Source organism: Myripristis murdjan, chromosome 24 (genome assembly GCF_902150065.1).
Source record: "Myripristis murdjan chromosome 24, fMyrMur1.1, whole genome shotgun sequence".
NCBI classification, from domain to species: domain Eukaryota; kingdom Metazoa; phylum Chordata; class Actinopteri; order Holocentriformes; family Holocentridae; genus Myripristis; species Myripristis murdjan.
The window spans coordinates 20,393,702-20,410,223 of NC_044003.1; the positions used below are offsets into that span (position 1 = coordinate 20,393,702).

The window sequence follows — 16,522 nt, forward strand, 5'->3', positions numbered from 1 at the left end:
TATAGATTTATCGCAGTGATTGATCAGAAGCGCAAACGTCTTGTCATAATCCATGTGTTGAACAAAGAGCATTCTTCATCTGCAGCTGTGATTGTCTATATGAGATGTAAGATGCATGTTAGTGTGTGTGTGAGTGTGTGTGTGTGTGTATTCGTCAACTTTGGGTACCAGTGACTCATGACATCAAAAACAACATATCACAAACAATGAACACAACATACAGTTGTATGATTTAAAAAGAAGGGGAAAAAATCAAGATAATTATGTATTGTGTGATCTAAATGCCTTACATTTGCCAATTAAAAAAATTAATACACTCCCAGAATAAATGTATTTCATATGTATTTCTGTTGCTTATGTGTGGCTGTGATTGTTTGTCTTTCTGAGCATCAGTGTGTGTGTGTGAGTGTGTGTGTGTGTCTGTTTACACTAATAAGCAACAATGTTCGTGTGTGTGTGTGTGTGTGTGTGTGTGTGTGTGTGTGTGTGTTACCATAATAGCATCGCTGCCATGCAAGTCAAAGGTGGAGGAAAGAAATAGTGCTCTGAGCTGCGTGAAAAACCCACAAGTGATTTCGTCACTATGAGGTCAGGCTGCTCATTTCCCCTGAGTGACTGACTGACAGAGAAATGTGATGAACGGCAACTTAGACAATTTACTCACACCATTACATAACAAGAAGAGGAAATGGAGACTGTACAAACCATTAGGAAAAAACGGTTTAGTGTCGTGAGACAAAAGAATGAAAATCTGAATCCCCAAAGAAAAAGCTTGAAATTGAAATTCATGCCCTTTGAACTACTCCCCTGTCCACACTAAAAAAAAAAAAAAAATAGAGGTTTGGATGGTCAGTGTGGGCTAGATGGTGCTTTATAAGAGCATCACAATTTTATAAAGCATTCATTGTTCCACATAGCATCTGGTAGCTCCATAAAGAACAAAAATCCTTTGTTTATGTAAGGAATTTGTAGTTTCTCAAGTCCAACAGACCAACAGACTAACAAAACTGTAATGTTTTGGCAGTGAAGGGGCCTATCTATCTGTCTTTGGAAGAAGGTGGAATAAAAACAATAAAGTGTTTTTTTTCTAATGGATTTACAGCACTTGACATGTTTACAAAGGAGTTTTTTTTGTTTATTTGTTTATTTGTTTTTGTTTTGTTTTTTTTGCTGTAGCAGAAATACCTGAGAGTATGTTTTTTTTTTTTTTTTTTTTTTTTCTGTGATGCTGATGATGATTCAGCTCAGCATTAGGAGCAGCTAAATACTGGCAGCATCACTGATGTACCCTTAAACACTGTGAATAATGCCATCAAGGTTATAAGGACTTTTTTCCACAATGATTGCCAATGTATGCATACAAGCTGGATTTTTTCCCTCTCTCTTTTGGCACCACCATCCAATAGGTCTAATAGATTAAATATTCTGTGAGAATTGTCGGGTAAGGGGGAAAAAGGGGGAACCGTAACGTAACATTTAAAGGGATTTTGTTTACATACCTAGATGCCTCAAAGCAGCATAGTCATGGATAAACCACTAGGCCTGTGTTAATAAATGAACAAGTGTATATAATTATAAATAATTCATATCCTATCTATATCTGGCAGGCCTGCAGTGAGAAAAAGAATCATTTTCCATTTTCTAAATATTCAGTGGTTGCAGTGAGCTGTTACCCGTGTATCCACAGCCGCCCATTATTGCAAAGACTTGCAAAAGTCTCTCTTTCTCATTCACACACACTCTCTCTCTCTCCTTCCCTTCTTTCCCTCTCTCTCCTTTTTTGACAGATATCTATTAAAAGCTGTTGCTGACGTCAAAAGCGTCCGCCATCTTTGACGAGAGCTGCACTGCTTTCCCCCCATTGAAGAGGAACCGAGGAGGAATCAGCCAACGCACAGTGCCTTTGCAGCAACCCAGTCATATACTGAGAGAGGCTGATATCGGTTAGTTGTTGAAATACGCAGACATTTCCTCCCTATTACTGACTGCGGGGCACCGACAACGGGCACAGGTAAGAGAGAAACATTTTCTGTCCGGTTTTCACCATTTATATTTGATAACTGCATTTATTTTTTAAGGTAATGAAGCAAATGTGTGTTTTTATTTGTGAACTGTTAGCAGTGGAAGTCCGTATTCTGTGTTTTTATTCCTATCTGCCAGCCGCTATGATGGTGATGTTGATGCTGCTGCCTACGACTCGCTTTTTAGTTAAATTTCATTACAGCTGGAAATGAAATGGATGCTTTAAAGTGCTGTTGATGGAAAGATGGGGGGTAAAGAAAGGGGGAAGGAGGCAAGGGATGAAGGAGGCAAAGAAGGATGGAAGGAGCGGAGAAAGAGCAATACGTGACCCCCTGAGTGATAAATCTCAAACGCGCAGTGGATTGCTGAGAGGATGTATGCGGTGTGCTATAATGCGTATATTAGGTGTGGGCGTTTTCTGCGTTTCAGCACCTTGGACAGCGCCAGACCATCGAAGCTTTTTTTTAACCTTCCAGATGTAAAACATTACCTCGGGAAAAAACACATCGGTGAAACTGATGGAGTCGATTCTGTGTTCAAAAACCGCATTGTAAAGGGTCTCTGAAGGGGGAGGGGTTAGGGGGTTATTTGCGGAACATTTAGGCTATTTTGGGCAAATATTTGGTGGCGATTTGTTTTTTTTTTAAATGATCGATAGAGGCTCATCTGCTGCCTCGGTGCTGATAGTCAGTACGTACTGGTGATGTCGCAGTAAAATGGTGAATCATGACTCGATCTACTGCACTCGTGTCCGCCAGAAAGAAAAAAAAAAAAAAAAAAAAACATTCAACACAGTAGATTTACATGAAAACAAGCCCCATGCTGATTTGGGATGGGGTCGGAGACATCCCCCAGCTGAGACTGCGGTGCATGGGCTTTGCGACTGATTGAGGGAATATCATGTAATAGTAAACTGCGCCATGGTGAAGGAGGCTGGAGGAGGGTAGCCTATATAAACAAGGAGGGGAGGCATGATCCAAGTCCATGTTGACTCGTCGCTCCGTTTATTTATTTTACGCAGTGGCTTTGTATCATAAGCGGCGGCATCATTTGCCATATTTACGTGACGAGGCAGTGGCGGAGATGGTCGGCTGTGGTTTAGACGACGGGCGGGGGTTTGAGTGGAGAAAAAGCGGGGGAGGACCGCGGTGAAACCCGCACTACGACACCCCACCTCCCCCTCTCCCCCCCTCCTCACCATCCCATCCATCCCAGCCGTCTCCGTGGCGACTCACCTCCCTGTCGATGAGCCCCGCATCTCAGCAGCCAAAACTGTCTATCACGCATGGCGCACACGGACTGCGTGCTAAAGCCTCAGCCTGATGATCACTGCCTGGTGCAGAAGCAAATTGACTTGAGGCAATGCTTCAAGGTGCATCTGGGTATGGCAAGGTATATGGCGCCCCGTTCCCTACGCCATAGAGTGAATACAAATATGATCTGATCCGGAGAGCAAATATCAAATAAGGGACTGGAATGGATTTGGAAGCCAAATTTTTATAAGCCATTCAGCCGCAGCCAGGATCAATGTTTTTATTAAGCTGTGTGCATCTGTGCAATGCATTTTGTTGATTTAGAATTTACAAAAAATGATAAAATTCTGTCAGTGATCACAAATTGCTCCATCTGCTCCCCACAAATTCAGTAGACTTGAAGGTTTTGTTGCTAAATTATTGCAGATGCAATGACTTTTTGGCTCAGGATTTAGTGAATTGATGCCTTTGAATGAAACGCCATCAGGCCTGTCTGTCACGCACGATGCACAGTGGCTGCTGTGGCGTTCCAGCCTCGTGGTCCTGAATGCAGAAATAGCCCGAGACACAGGGAAGGACGACGTGATTGTTGTTGATCCTGACGTTTGACGTCGCTGCAGACCAGCTATTTAGGTCACATTGATCTCTTGCGCACCTGAAAATCTTGTAAAATGATAATACCCGTGGTAGGGAAGCTGTCATTTTCAGATACTATCTCTCTGATGGGGACTGGCATGACTTCAGATCAGTGCATTTTGCATTCTGCGCCATAACTTAATGGAGACATTAGCAGAAGATCACTTCATAGTCCCATAGGGCCTTATAAATCTGTGGTGTTTTGCAGTGACCTTAACATCATCATAATATTCAATTGCTTTGAAATTTTGCATAGTACTCATCTAAAATTAATTGAGGGGTTACTACAGTTCTTTTATGAATGGGTAGTAGCAGAGAAATATCAGCTCATATCTAAAGGACAAAGGCCACAGACACTGTCAGCTGTATGGTCAGGACAGAGGTGGACTATAGTCTATATGGAGAGCACAGTAAAGACCCCGGGATACTCAAGCTGTCATGACCACGACATCATATCGCCTTTATGCGGCTGCCACTGTTTGGACTGCAGAGAGGGAGAGAGAGGGACATCCACACAGAGAAACAGAGAGCGAGGGGGGCGGGTGTCAGGCCTCCTGCACACACTGTGAAGGGGCTTTTTCTCTGGATAAATGGTGACTCATGATACCATCACCATCCGCTGATTGTTTCCCAGAGACAGCGTGGCCGTCGCTCATCTTACTGGCGCGGTTTGATGCCTGCCTGTTGTACTGTGCCGAAATGAAGCTAAAGGCTTGAAGATCAGTGGGTTTGAAGGCTCAGCTGCCTGGCTGGCTAGCTGCGCAATGCGTGCTTTGGTGCAAGTACAGGGCTCACTTGTTTTTCCTCTAGCAAGCTGGACCTCTTCCATTTTTGGTTTGGACTTGTCTTCCCAGCTTACATCACTAAAAGATAAAAGTCAAATTGTGAATATAAAAAACAAGCATTCAGATTACCTAGAACGTATATTTATGGTTTAATGAAAAAACACTGTGCCTAAACCAATATACCAATACAATCTCAGAGGGCCTACTTTTTTGAAAGGTCCTAAACAGGCACAAACTAACCACTCATCATGCTCATGCATATCCAGCTGTACAAATCTCATTTAAAAACCTCATTTATACATGACGTTCTCACATTTGTCTTGATTGAAATGCAGATACAGATAACTGAATTAGACAATCCCATCCAGGCCAAAATAGCTGTTAATTCTCACACTATAACGCTCAGCTTTCCTCTAGTTTAAACTTGTATGATTAGTTATAACTTTTATGTCTTCACATTTTGTATAAAGCAAATATGTTATTCCATAATAGATTCTAGCAGTCATTTGCTAAGGAAGAGTGTTGCTTTTTTTTTTTTTTTTTTTTTTTTTTTTTAAATAGTAGCCATCCTACTTTGTAGTGTACCTTGAGGTCAGACTCAGAATCACAAAAGGCAAATTAAATGTTAACAATGTGGTGAGTCCAGAGCTGGAGGTGAAAAACATATCTTTTTCTGCAGCGGCAGGGTGGCCTAGCAGCAGCGAGACTCTGTTACATCAAAAAGGAGGGGGTTCATTCCCTGCAAAGTGCCCTGTCAAAGTGCCCTTGAGCAAGACACTGGACCCCAACCTGCTCTGTCCCTTGTAAGGCACTCTGGACAAGCCTGTCAGCTAAATGTCTTTCTGTCTGCCTGTCTTATATTCTACAGAAGTACATAACTGCCACATCACTGTGGTGCACTTTTTGCCTGCATGACAAACAAAATTGGCCTCATGGCTTCAGCAGAGCTTGTTCTGCTGCTGTCGCATTAGGAGGATGGCAGGGCCGAGTCCGAGATGGCATGTCCCTAATGAAATTTGGTGCGGGTGAACTGTGCTGTTCTCGCTCGCCCCTCTCTCTCCTCCTCTTCCAGCAGTGAGAGCTATTCTGGGTTCGTGGTCCAGAGGCAGGGGAGACATGGTTATTCTGTCTGGGATTACGACAAGGGATTATGTCTGGTTCTTGGAGATATCATAATGGGGTTATTCGTCAGTGTTCAGCGTCTTTATTTTCCGTGTGAAAAGCGTCCTGTGTGACCTACGCTGCTCTAGGCTTGGAAAAGATAGTTTTCAGGTTTATTTCTGTTTAAAGTGCTTTTACAGCAGCTGTGTGACTACAAAGGGCATTAGCTAAAAAGAAGAGAAGAGATAAGCAAACAAAGATCATACAAAATAGACAAGGGAATCAGCTTAACAAAGTAAAAGCTCGATTGCATTATCATTGTCGTGGCATAGGATTTATTTTTAAAGATTCAGATGCCTGCTTTAGTGAAAGATAAAAGCAAGGACCCTTTATTTTGAAGATGCCATGCTAGCAATATTAAATTTGTGTACTTGTCAGTGCGTGTGAGTGGCCTGAGAGCTTTGTGGTTGAGGCGCACCAGTTTCATTTTGGTGTTGTTTTCTGCCCTCAGCGGAGTTTCTTCACAGGAGCAATAGCTCAGTGTCAGCGAAAACAGCAAGTCAGGGTGAAGCAGGGTGTGTTTTTTTGTGTCCAGTCAGCCCCCATGGGGAAAGCGATCACTTTCTCTGAGACACTCTGCATGTAAACAAAAACACAGAGAAACAAAATGGCCGCTCCCGAGGCCTTGTAGCTGTGGTGGTGCAGAGAGGGAGGGCACGTTGGCGCATTGCCTCTCACACTGAACCACACTGTACAAGTGGACTGCAGATTTATATGATTTAAAAAGTAACTATGTTTCCTCTCATTATGACAAAGCACCAGTGTTTTTCTGTTATGTGTTTGGCACTTTGGGCTTGAGGTCACATGCCACAACTAGTTTTACTTCTTTCAGAAATACTAGTCTTTTCAGTATTTGGAAAGCTATCCATATGAAATTTTTTTTGTAAATCTAGCCAGGTTGATATCCCCATCCCATTGCTTTATGTTGAATAGTGAAATAGTTGTTATTGGGGATATAGACCAACTATGGACAATAATAGTCAAGATTACATTTTAAATGCTTTAAAAACAAGACATGAGAACAGCTTGACTTTTCTAAATTTGGTCTTGTTTATCTTACTTTAATGTTGCCTTATCTTGCAAGCCATACGACAGCTTTAGAGTGTGCTTTAGAGGGTGTTAATATTATCCTCCAAGTGATGTTCCCACTTTTGATGCCATTCTGGAGAGGAAATTCAAAAACTCCTCCAGCAGCTGAAACATTTGAACCTGCATTTATAAGACAGATCCATCTTTGAGGTCCATCCACTCTGCCGCCAGGCACTGTCAGCCTTCTGCCATCTGTCCTCTCTCACACAGGGGCGAGATCGCCATCCTTTTGATTAATGAAAGGCGTTTAGGAATACAGAAAACGAAAGTGATGAGAAAGAAAGGTAGAGAGGGAAATGAAAAAAGATGGTGAGAGTGAGAATATGACCAAGAGAAATTACCTGGAAGATAGCCAGTTTGAATTATTTGTAGAAATAATGATAAGATGGAAAACTGCATGCAACAAAGTGATATGAATGTCATCAATGTGCTGCTGCAAACATAACACATAACAAATGCATACTGTGGCTTCTATTCAGAGGGCCAGTCAAGGTCCAGATGATGGACAAGGCCTCACTGAAAATTTCATGAAGTATCCCGTGTCCTGAATAAACTATCAGTGTCAATTTTAATCCTTACAAAACAATCTGATATTGTTTTGGAACACAATCTTTGTCTGCTTGTGAGTGAGTGAGTGTGTGTGTGCGTGTGTGTGTGTGTGTGTGTGTGTGTGTGAGGGATATGATACAGACCGCTACAGTTTCACATTCAGCTGCATTTGCAAACATTGATTTCATCATAAAAATGGAGTTTTTACAGTGCTGAATTGTTGGCCTTCCCTACATGACTGAAGCGTTCACTGCCATGATAAACGCATGTATAGACAACTTATCCCGCCCCAGTGAAGCATAAAGTCACCAATTAATCTGCTCGGGTCAACATGAATATGTCCGCTGCTCTCTAGATTACATGACATTGTGTGTTCAGGTGCACAGACAATAAGACTGAGGACATATCACTCTGCGATCATGACACTGTATACAGAGCAGAGAGGGTTTTCATGAAAGGATCAATGGAGCGTTGTACTATAGATGAACGGTGTTTATTATTTTTTCTTTTCTTTTTTGGTGATGCTGTTGCTCTACCTCTGTCAGTCCGGCTGGGTAATTTATGTTGCTGCAGTGCAGCCGGCCAGGATTGTCAGTGCAGGTTACCCTCTGCAGTGCTTTTACATAAAGCTCTAACGGCGAGGTACCTACAGGATAGCAGGCATTTCTGTATCAAGCAAAGTGCAGTGTGTCATGAATGCATTTCAAGTACACTTTAAGTACATATGTGCTTTTACTGCATTTAAATGTGAAATGTTCTTGCAAAATAAAACAATATAGCTTACATTATGATATGCTACACATCTATCTAATGAATTTTACTAGCTATACAGTTGCTACAAAGGGTATTAAGCCCCTATAGGTTTACCATATTGTGTGTTTACAGCTAATTACACCATGTTCTAATTGTGATTATGTGTTCATAATACATTAACATGCCTCATAAGCAATGCCTCAAGTCAAGTGTCAGTATTATTGATCCTATTAGACTGATCAACAACAGCTGTTAACTGTAGAATGTAGATATTTAAAATTGAAAGAGTTTGCTCCTCTTTAGCTTTTTCAAGCCTCTCATTGTTGACTGTGTTCTTGTATAAAGCCAGCGAATAACACAATAATGACAGGGATGTTGGTTCAGATAAAGCTACATGGCAGCATACAGTCATTTATGAACAAGTGTAGGTAACAAGCTTTATTTACTGCGCTATAGACTGGGTACAAGTCCTAAATGTGAAACCAGTTCTTTATTGTCAAATATTGCTGAAATTTGCCTTACAGTAATAATTAAAATTAATTTTGCCTCACAGGTTCTGGTGCGTAGAAAACTGCAGTCCTGTCCTGAAATGTGTTGCATACTGAAATGCATTTCCATAGAGAACACTATTTACTTTTACTGCATATACATGATATGTTAATTACACAAATCAGATATTCAGTTCAGACAGCTATGGAAGGCCTCAGGTGGGGAATTTGATATTTTTTATGATGAGTGGATGCAGAAGGTATTTCTCAGCCCGTGGGTCCACCTAATTGCTTTTTAATATCTTTGTTTTTATGACTTATCAAATATTTAACAGGCTCTAATATGACACTGCAGTGGCCCGGCTGGTGAGGCCCACATTCATGAACGCGGCAGAAAGTGAGACACCCTTTAAAGCATTGAAGGCATCCTGATGGACTGTGAAATAAACCACAGGGGATCTTGCTCACTTAATGGAATTCCTTCTTGGAGTCTCCAAATGCGACCGCGTTCTTGAGTAAAAGCAATGTAATGAGGTGTCGTAATCCCGTATCATACAAACATGCGTCGCGCCAAAAAGCCAATGACCAAAGGGACCGTCAAAGGCATCAGTATTGATTTAGGCATTACAGTTTGATGGCCTATTACCAGAGCAGTACTAAAACACCAGAAATTGTACCTATGTGCTCTCAGCTTCCCTCGAAAGTTTCTTGCCTGGGATTCCATCAAACTTACAGATATAAAAAGGACATCTGCTGCATTTTTTTTCCCACCCGAAGAGCCTTCACATCTCAGCCCTGACTTTTATTACGTCGTAAAACAGGAGAGGTTGTGCTTCTAATTCAAAACAGGCTGCAGAGTCCTCTACAGTAATCGTTAGGTTGATTGCTGGCCATGTGCTCTTCTGCAAACCCTCTCCAAATCCCCCCAACCCCCTTAACCACCCCCATCTTGCCACAGCTAACGATAACCCCAGGGCGCCCCTCCTCTCTGTCATGTTTTGCTTGTCAGATGTCGTATCACCATGGCCCTCTAGCAACCACGGTGGCTGCCCAGGTGCACCTAATAGGTTGGGCGAGTGAGCCAGCCCGAACACCTTTATCTCCGGGAGACCACCGAGGGGACGGTGAACGAGGTTGAGGGGCATTGGCAGTGCTCATGTTTGGCTTGGTATGCTTTGAATACCGAATAATAGCGTTATCAAAGCAATAGTTTCAAAGTTAAGGGGGTATTCTTTATGGTTTTTCCTGTATCTTCTTTGTTGTTCCCCTCTTCCTAATAAGGATTAGAAAAATGTGACCTTGAAAAAATGGAATTTAACTCCAAGTCCCATATGTGCAGCACTCACCAGTCTCCTTTGAGAGATTCACGATCTTTTGGTTGCCCATTTCCATCCATCTCTGGGTCCCGCTGCTCCATACTCCAGTTGTTTGCAAGGAGCAGGAAGCTGATAAGGAGTTGGCTCAACACCGGTGGGGGGTGGGAGGTCAGCCTTAAATCACCAGGCTTGCCCTTATCCTCACCCACAGTCTATCTGGTCTTCTGTTAGCACATACAGCGGCAAGCGCCATCTGCAAAGGATCATAAATTACATGATGAGGAAAGACATTGTTTTCACATAGGTGCTGCATGGCAATCAATCAATTGTATGGCCAGGTTTTAACAGCTGGCAAAGCAAGAAAAAAAGAGTCGGTGAGGCAGAGGAATTCAAACACCATCCCATCCAAGGGAGATCACAAGATGAGAAAATGCACATTTTCTGAGAAATGGCTGACATGTCCAAAATATAAAAAATGTTGGTAAAGGACCCTAGAATAGGGAGACAAGAGTAAATCATTTGACATCTCCAACATCAGTGAGGCAGCCGTCGCTGGTCATATGGAAGGGAAAAAGCACCGTGATCTTGTGAAAGCATCGTCAGCACCGGGTGTCTCATTGTTTTTTGCTCAGCTTATGACCTATCTTAACCCACTGACCACAAGTCAACCTCCACACTGAATTAACTGAATGAATACAGAGTCTAACATGTAACAGTTGGAGTATTAAGTCTGGAATACTGAAATGGAAAATGTGTAGGAACCCTGAATATGAATCATGATGCAGAATAAGATATGGTCACCTCTGAAGCTTCCCTATGAAATCAAAGTCAGAGCTTTGATCTTATAGGAAGGATAGGATGCATGATATAGGAGTCTGTTTGGAATATCAAGTAGGTACCTCCGATCACTGATGTTTGAATTTGGCCCATGACACCTCAAGGTGGTGCTGAATAGTAATATCTAGCTTCCCAGAACCATAATCACTTACAGAACTGATCACACACATATACTCATGGACATAACACTCTTCATTTTCATTTCATTACTTTGGCTTACACCTAACCCATAACACCTCAGTCAGTTTCCAGTATTTCCAACCCCTGCTGGCCCTGATGGCTTCAAACATTTACTCAGAGGTGTGCATTGCATTGTAAGAGGACCGCAGCCCTGGTTTGAAACAGTTCCTTTGACAGAAGAGAAACCACAGTGTACCAACGGGCATCAGATAAAGAAATGGCAGACCCACTGGCCTGGAGCAGCACAAAACCACACTGGAGCCACAAACAGTCAGCCATGTAAAAGCAATCATATACCAGGATGGCCCTCTTTTGCTAAAATTCTCCTGCTGTCATGAGATACATAAACTCCACTTAGCCATGAGACAGACTTCTTTACTTTGAATCCTTTTAATCCGTACATTCTCCACTGCTAGAGCCATTGACTCCTCTTTTTTGATATTTTAGAAGATGCCTCAATGGCCTGACCAAAGGCTTGATCATGACCCTCAAACTCCTTGAGCAAACCGGCAGTGGACATAAGTGGCTATAAATCCAAACTTCCACATTTTTTCCTGTCGTTCTAGCAATGGTGTTGGGCCTTGACTGCTCATTGTATAAAGTTATCCTTTATGTAAAACAAAGACAATCTGAGGGGGGCCCCAGTCACCTCGTAGAGCACGTATTAAGGCTAAGTCCTTACCGCAATGATCTGAGTTTGAATCTGGCCCAGATCCCCTTTCTTTCCACTGCTTTTGTCTCTCTCTACTGTCACTATCAAATAAGCAGAAATGCTGTGGTATACACACACACACACACACACACACACACACACACACACAATTTGATGTATGTCTCTCATTAAACAATTTATTTCCATTCTATATCTCTACCATGCATGTCTAACTTGATCATATGGCAAGAGTAGATAACAGCTAATCCTCTATTTTTAAGGAACAGATGACCCTTTAAAAAGGCCTGTGGATGAATATATTCACTACAGGAGCAAAATAGCAAGAAAATACAATATAAAAAAAAAAGATGGAAAAATAGAAAATGGGGTTATGTACATTTATAGGCCAAAATTTCAGCAGTTATCACTTGATATGACTTAAAAGCTATATTTACCTATATCTTGTAGGTTTCTGAAGCTTTCTATGTTTGAGGATATGTGGGTATATCCACTTCTCGAGGTTTTACTGTGATCATGGAACAATATAGGTTGCTTCAATAATATATATATTCCCAGATGCCATGTTCTTTCTAGCTAAGCCTCTTGCTCACTACATTTCCACACTTAATTCATTGTCCCTGCCTAGCCAGAGAAATTGCTTTGGCGCCTCTTGCCAAAGTACTTCTTTCTTTTTGCTGCACTTGCCCAACAATATCCCTGTGTATGAATGCCAGTTTTGCCCCTCTGAACTGCTTGTTTTATCACTTCACTTTCATCCAGTCGCTATAGTTGCTGCATGTCTTACTGTTGTTTTTTTTTTTAATCTCTGCTAGCATCAGAGTTTTAATTCTTCTGTTAGCCATAAGTCAAGCACCACCTTCATAAGACACCGTGAAAATATAAGACATTACGTTGGCACTGCCTTGTAAAGTATTGTAAGCGGTTGTTTGGCCCAGATGCTGTGTGGCAATACAGACATTTCTGACAGCCGTAGGGTTGAACAGAATGAGAAATCACAATTTTGAAGAGATGTATGAGTATGGCGGTAAAAACATGGTGTTGTAATGCCACAGGCAAGCTAACAGCAAGGACAGATAATATTGCTTAGCCTGTGGCAGCGAATGTCTAATATATTTTGCATAATTCCAGGGGTGTAAGTTTTGATAATGCATACTGTTATGACAACGTAGCACCCAGTCCGCTCTTGTTTACTATAACTCAAGGATAAAGATTGCATGACAGATTTTATTTTTTCATGCAAAGTCGATGTTGTTTTGTATCTGCAGATAGTATGTGATATCATATGGCGAGTGCAAAGGATAAATACTGTGTAAGCGCTGTTTTTGTTCTCAATATTCTCCTGAAATAATTGTAGTATCAGTATAAGAGGAGAGCAAGTGATAATGCTGTTCCCTTCCCTTCCTCGTCAAATCAGGATTTGGCTGCTTGACAAACCCATGTGTCACAGCCACAGCGGAGAAGAAAGGCATGAAAAGGTCGCCCACACAAAGGTCCAGGTTCAGCATCCCAGCGAGGCCGTAACAGGGCAGCTTTTGAAGTGTTATACCCTCACTGAAGTAGATAGCTTGCACTGTTATGATCCGCCGGCTTCTACTATTTGGCCATGTGTTTCTCAGACGTGGGTGGTTACAGTGAGGCCAAATGAATAAGTGATGGGGTCTTTGACTTTTCCAGGTCAATAATGCATGACATTCTTTCAGGAGTGGGCCACTGGGATGCTGCTTCAGCACTTAATGCTAGGTCCTCTGCGTGGAGACAGAGAGCCGGAGCTGTAGTGACACTTTGGCTTGTTGTGTAATGTTGCATCATTGTTGTTATTAGCTAGTCTCGCTGCGGTTGCTGTGGGGGGAGGGTGGTGTCATGCAAGTGAAACGATAGCCGTCTTTTGAAACATCCAAACAAAACAACTTTCACTGAAGCGTGGACGGAGCGTGCGCTTTGTTGTGGTTCTTCCGAGCACCTAAAATGGCTGCCCTGGAAATATTACAAGGAAAACAAGTATCGTTGTGCATTGTCATCATTTTATATTTTTTAATGGCTTCCGTTTTAACTGTTTGAGCCAGATTAATATTCGAGTATAACCATTTTAATAGGAATGCCATGCCATGCATTCCAGCTGAGTGCATTTTGTCACTACAGTCATCTGTAAGGAGCGATAACAGCCACGACAAGCGAGGAATTCTAATAAGCTTTATGATATACGTCATATAATTTAACTAGATTTATTTTTCATATGGACAATTCAAATAAATCTACCGACATTGCTGTTAATGTGCTAGTTTTGGCCAGATGGCTACTTTAAAACTGCAGTTGTTTGAGATGACCTTTAAATGGATTTACGAAAGGCAATGTTTGTTCAAAAAGGAAAACGGCTCTGAATGTGACTGTATCCTCCTGTCTGAGGTCTGTTAAGAGGAAGTGTATGTACTGTAACTGCAGGAAAAAAAAAAAAACAATGATTGCAACAATATGATCATATGATCAGAAGATGGTCAGCAGAGCAGACTTGCCAACATATTAATAATGACAATATTTCATCTCTGTCAGACTGATAGATGTATTAAAACTCGGTTTTAATTCGGAACTGAATTGACCATAAAGCAAAACAGTTCAACTACGCCATCCATCAAAAACCTCTGTCCTTATAGAAAATGAAGAGCAATGTGTGGGATGCAAGGACAAAACCGAAGTGTCTGAGGCTGAAATTGGAAAGCAAACAAAATGGCAGCCAGCACACACACACACACACACACACACACAGAAAAAAAAGAGATGGATACAACTACAGATACAAACACACACACTGGCTGGCTTGATGTGCATGCAACAAACAACAAAACAAAGATCTATTGTCTATGTGGCTGGAAGCTACAGCAGTGATTCATCTTGCCCTGATGGCAGTTTTGTATCTACTGTAGTATTAATATGTCAGTGTTAAAGCCCACATAAAGATTGCTTTTTTCTCACCAGTAAATGTTCAGCAGTGTCAGGTGTACAAACGGCCTCCATGTAGCAACAGTCGTGTTAAAGTTACAGGTGCAGCCCAAATGTTGCAGTGATTTTTTTTTTTAAAAAGCAAAGGATTATATAAGCCTGAATAATATTCTACAACAGATAAGGGATGGACAAAAAATACATTTAAAACATGAGTGAGGTGCAGAGCTGCTGCATGGACACATGATAAAGAGAAGGCTGCACATGATGGATACTAGTACAGTTTTTTTGGTTTATTGTTGTTTATTGTTGGGATAGTTTTCTGATTTCAGTAGACATCGTCAGATTTATACAAGGATGAAACAGGATCAGGAGGAAGGCCTGAAAGAGAAAGAGATAGAGAGGAGAAAAATAAATGCGAAAGTGACATGGTAGAGGAGCTGGTGGGGGCTGGTGAACCTCCTCCAAGTGCGCTGTTCTCCGGGAGAATGCGTGGGGAATGGAAATAAGGGCATCTTCATATTTTTTTATTAGTGTTCCCATGGTTATTGTGCCGTTGCATTGCTTTGGAGGTAGTAAACAGGGGGGTGGATAGATGGATGGATGGATGGATAGATGAGTCATACCAAGTTGATTGTTATTTTGACAAAGTTGTTGTAACAGCATAGTGTAGAAATGCAGGTGTTGGATGCATTTCACTGAATTTTAGCTCCATCGATGAACGGTGTTAGTCTGGTAATTGTTTTGGAAGCCACACGTGCTCTAATCCCATAAACTAAATCATGATGTGAGCAAAACTCATTTCCCTTGGTGCTTGAGGCGAAATGGCTATCATAAAGAATATACAATGTGTATGTGTGTGTGTATGTGTGTGTGTGTGTATGTGTCAATGGGCATGCGTGTTGAGTGTATAGTTGTGTGTGTGTGTGTGTGTGTGTGTGTGTGTAGCCATGGTGTGTGACTTTAACTGTGTGTGAGTGTGTGCTTGAATATTATGGGGGAAAAAAGAAAAAAGAAAAAGGCTGAACCTGAAATTTATCAGCCAGTATTCGCAAAACATTCAAGCTTATTTCCTTAAAAAAAAAAAAAAAAAAAAGCTATTTTATAAGCAAATGTGTAGATATGACTCATAACTTGAATATAAACCCATAATGTTAACTATGCCAGCATTCAATATGGGAGAGTGGGTGGCATTTTTTTATTTTATATTATTTATTTATTTGTTTACTCTTTAAAGGTTGATATCTTCATTTAGAGCAAACCTCTTTTTTTTTCTCTCTTGGCTTTAAATTTCTGATTCGCTGCCGCCTTCTCCACCAGCTCAGGGTCAATAGGTCAGTCCACTGATAGAAACACAGGAGCTGAGGATGTGTGTGTACATCAGTGGAAAGAAGTACAATATATTTCCCTGGGTGATTTTGAAATTCTGCCAACACAGGTTTCTAATGGATTTAGGAATAGTCATGGATATTTCAGTATTAACATTAATAACAGTCATAAAACTGATTGTATGTTGCCATTCTAGTGTTAAATGCCCTGCATTTGCCTGACATTTATTATATTTATTTATTTATTTATTTATTATTTTAGTGTTACTGTGACAGAGCAACACATCAAGGTCCATTCATCCATGTCTGTGTGTATAATTGTGTCGTTTATGTCCACGTGTATGTAGACATAAAATTATTCAAATTAGGTGTGTTAGTAACTGGGGATTTCTTTTAAAATTCAACCAAGAGGATAAACAAAGAAGTTAGTTGAGTCCTCTCATGTTTTCCTTCATCCGTGAACAAGGGAGAGGTTTTTGAAATGTGTGCCAACGATGGGGGCGCCAGTGCTGTGTGCG

General features: G+C 41.3%; 1 protein-coding gene across 1 annotated transcript in view; it reads left to right on the forward strand.

The window, feature by feature from the left end:
- The first annotated feature begins 1,839 nt into the window (after positions 1-1,839).
- The window catches only part of snap25a (synaptosome associated protein 25a), a 42,165-nt gene continuing 27,482 nt past the window's right edge, over positions 1,840-16,522 (forward strand). The window contains exon 1 of the mRNA XM_030047036.1: positions 1,840-2,011. The gene's annotated coding sequence lies outside the window, so the exon portion shown is untranslated. The remainder of the gene's footprint in view (positions 2,012-16,522) is intronic.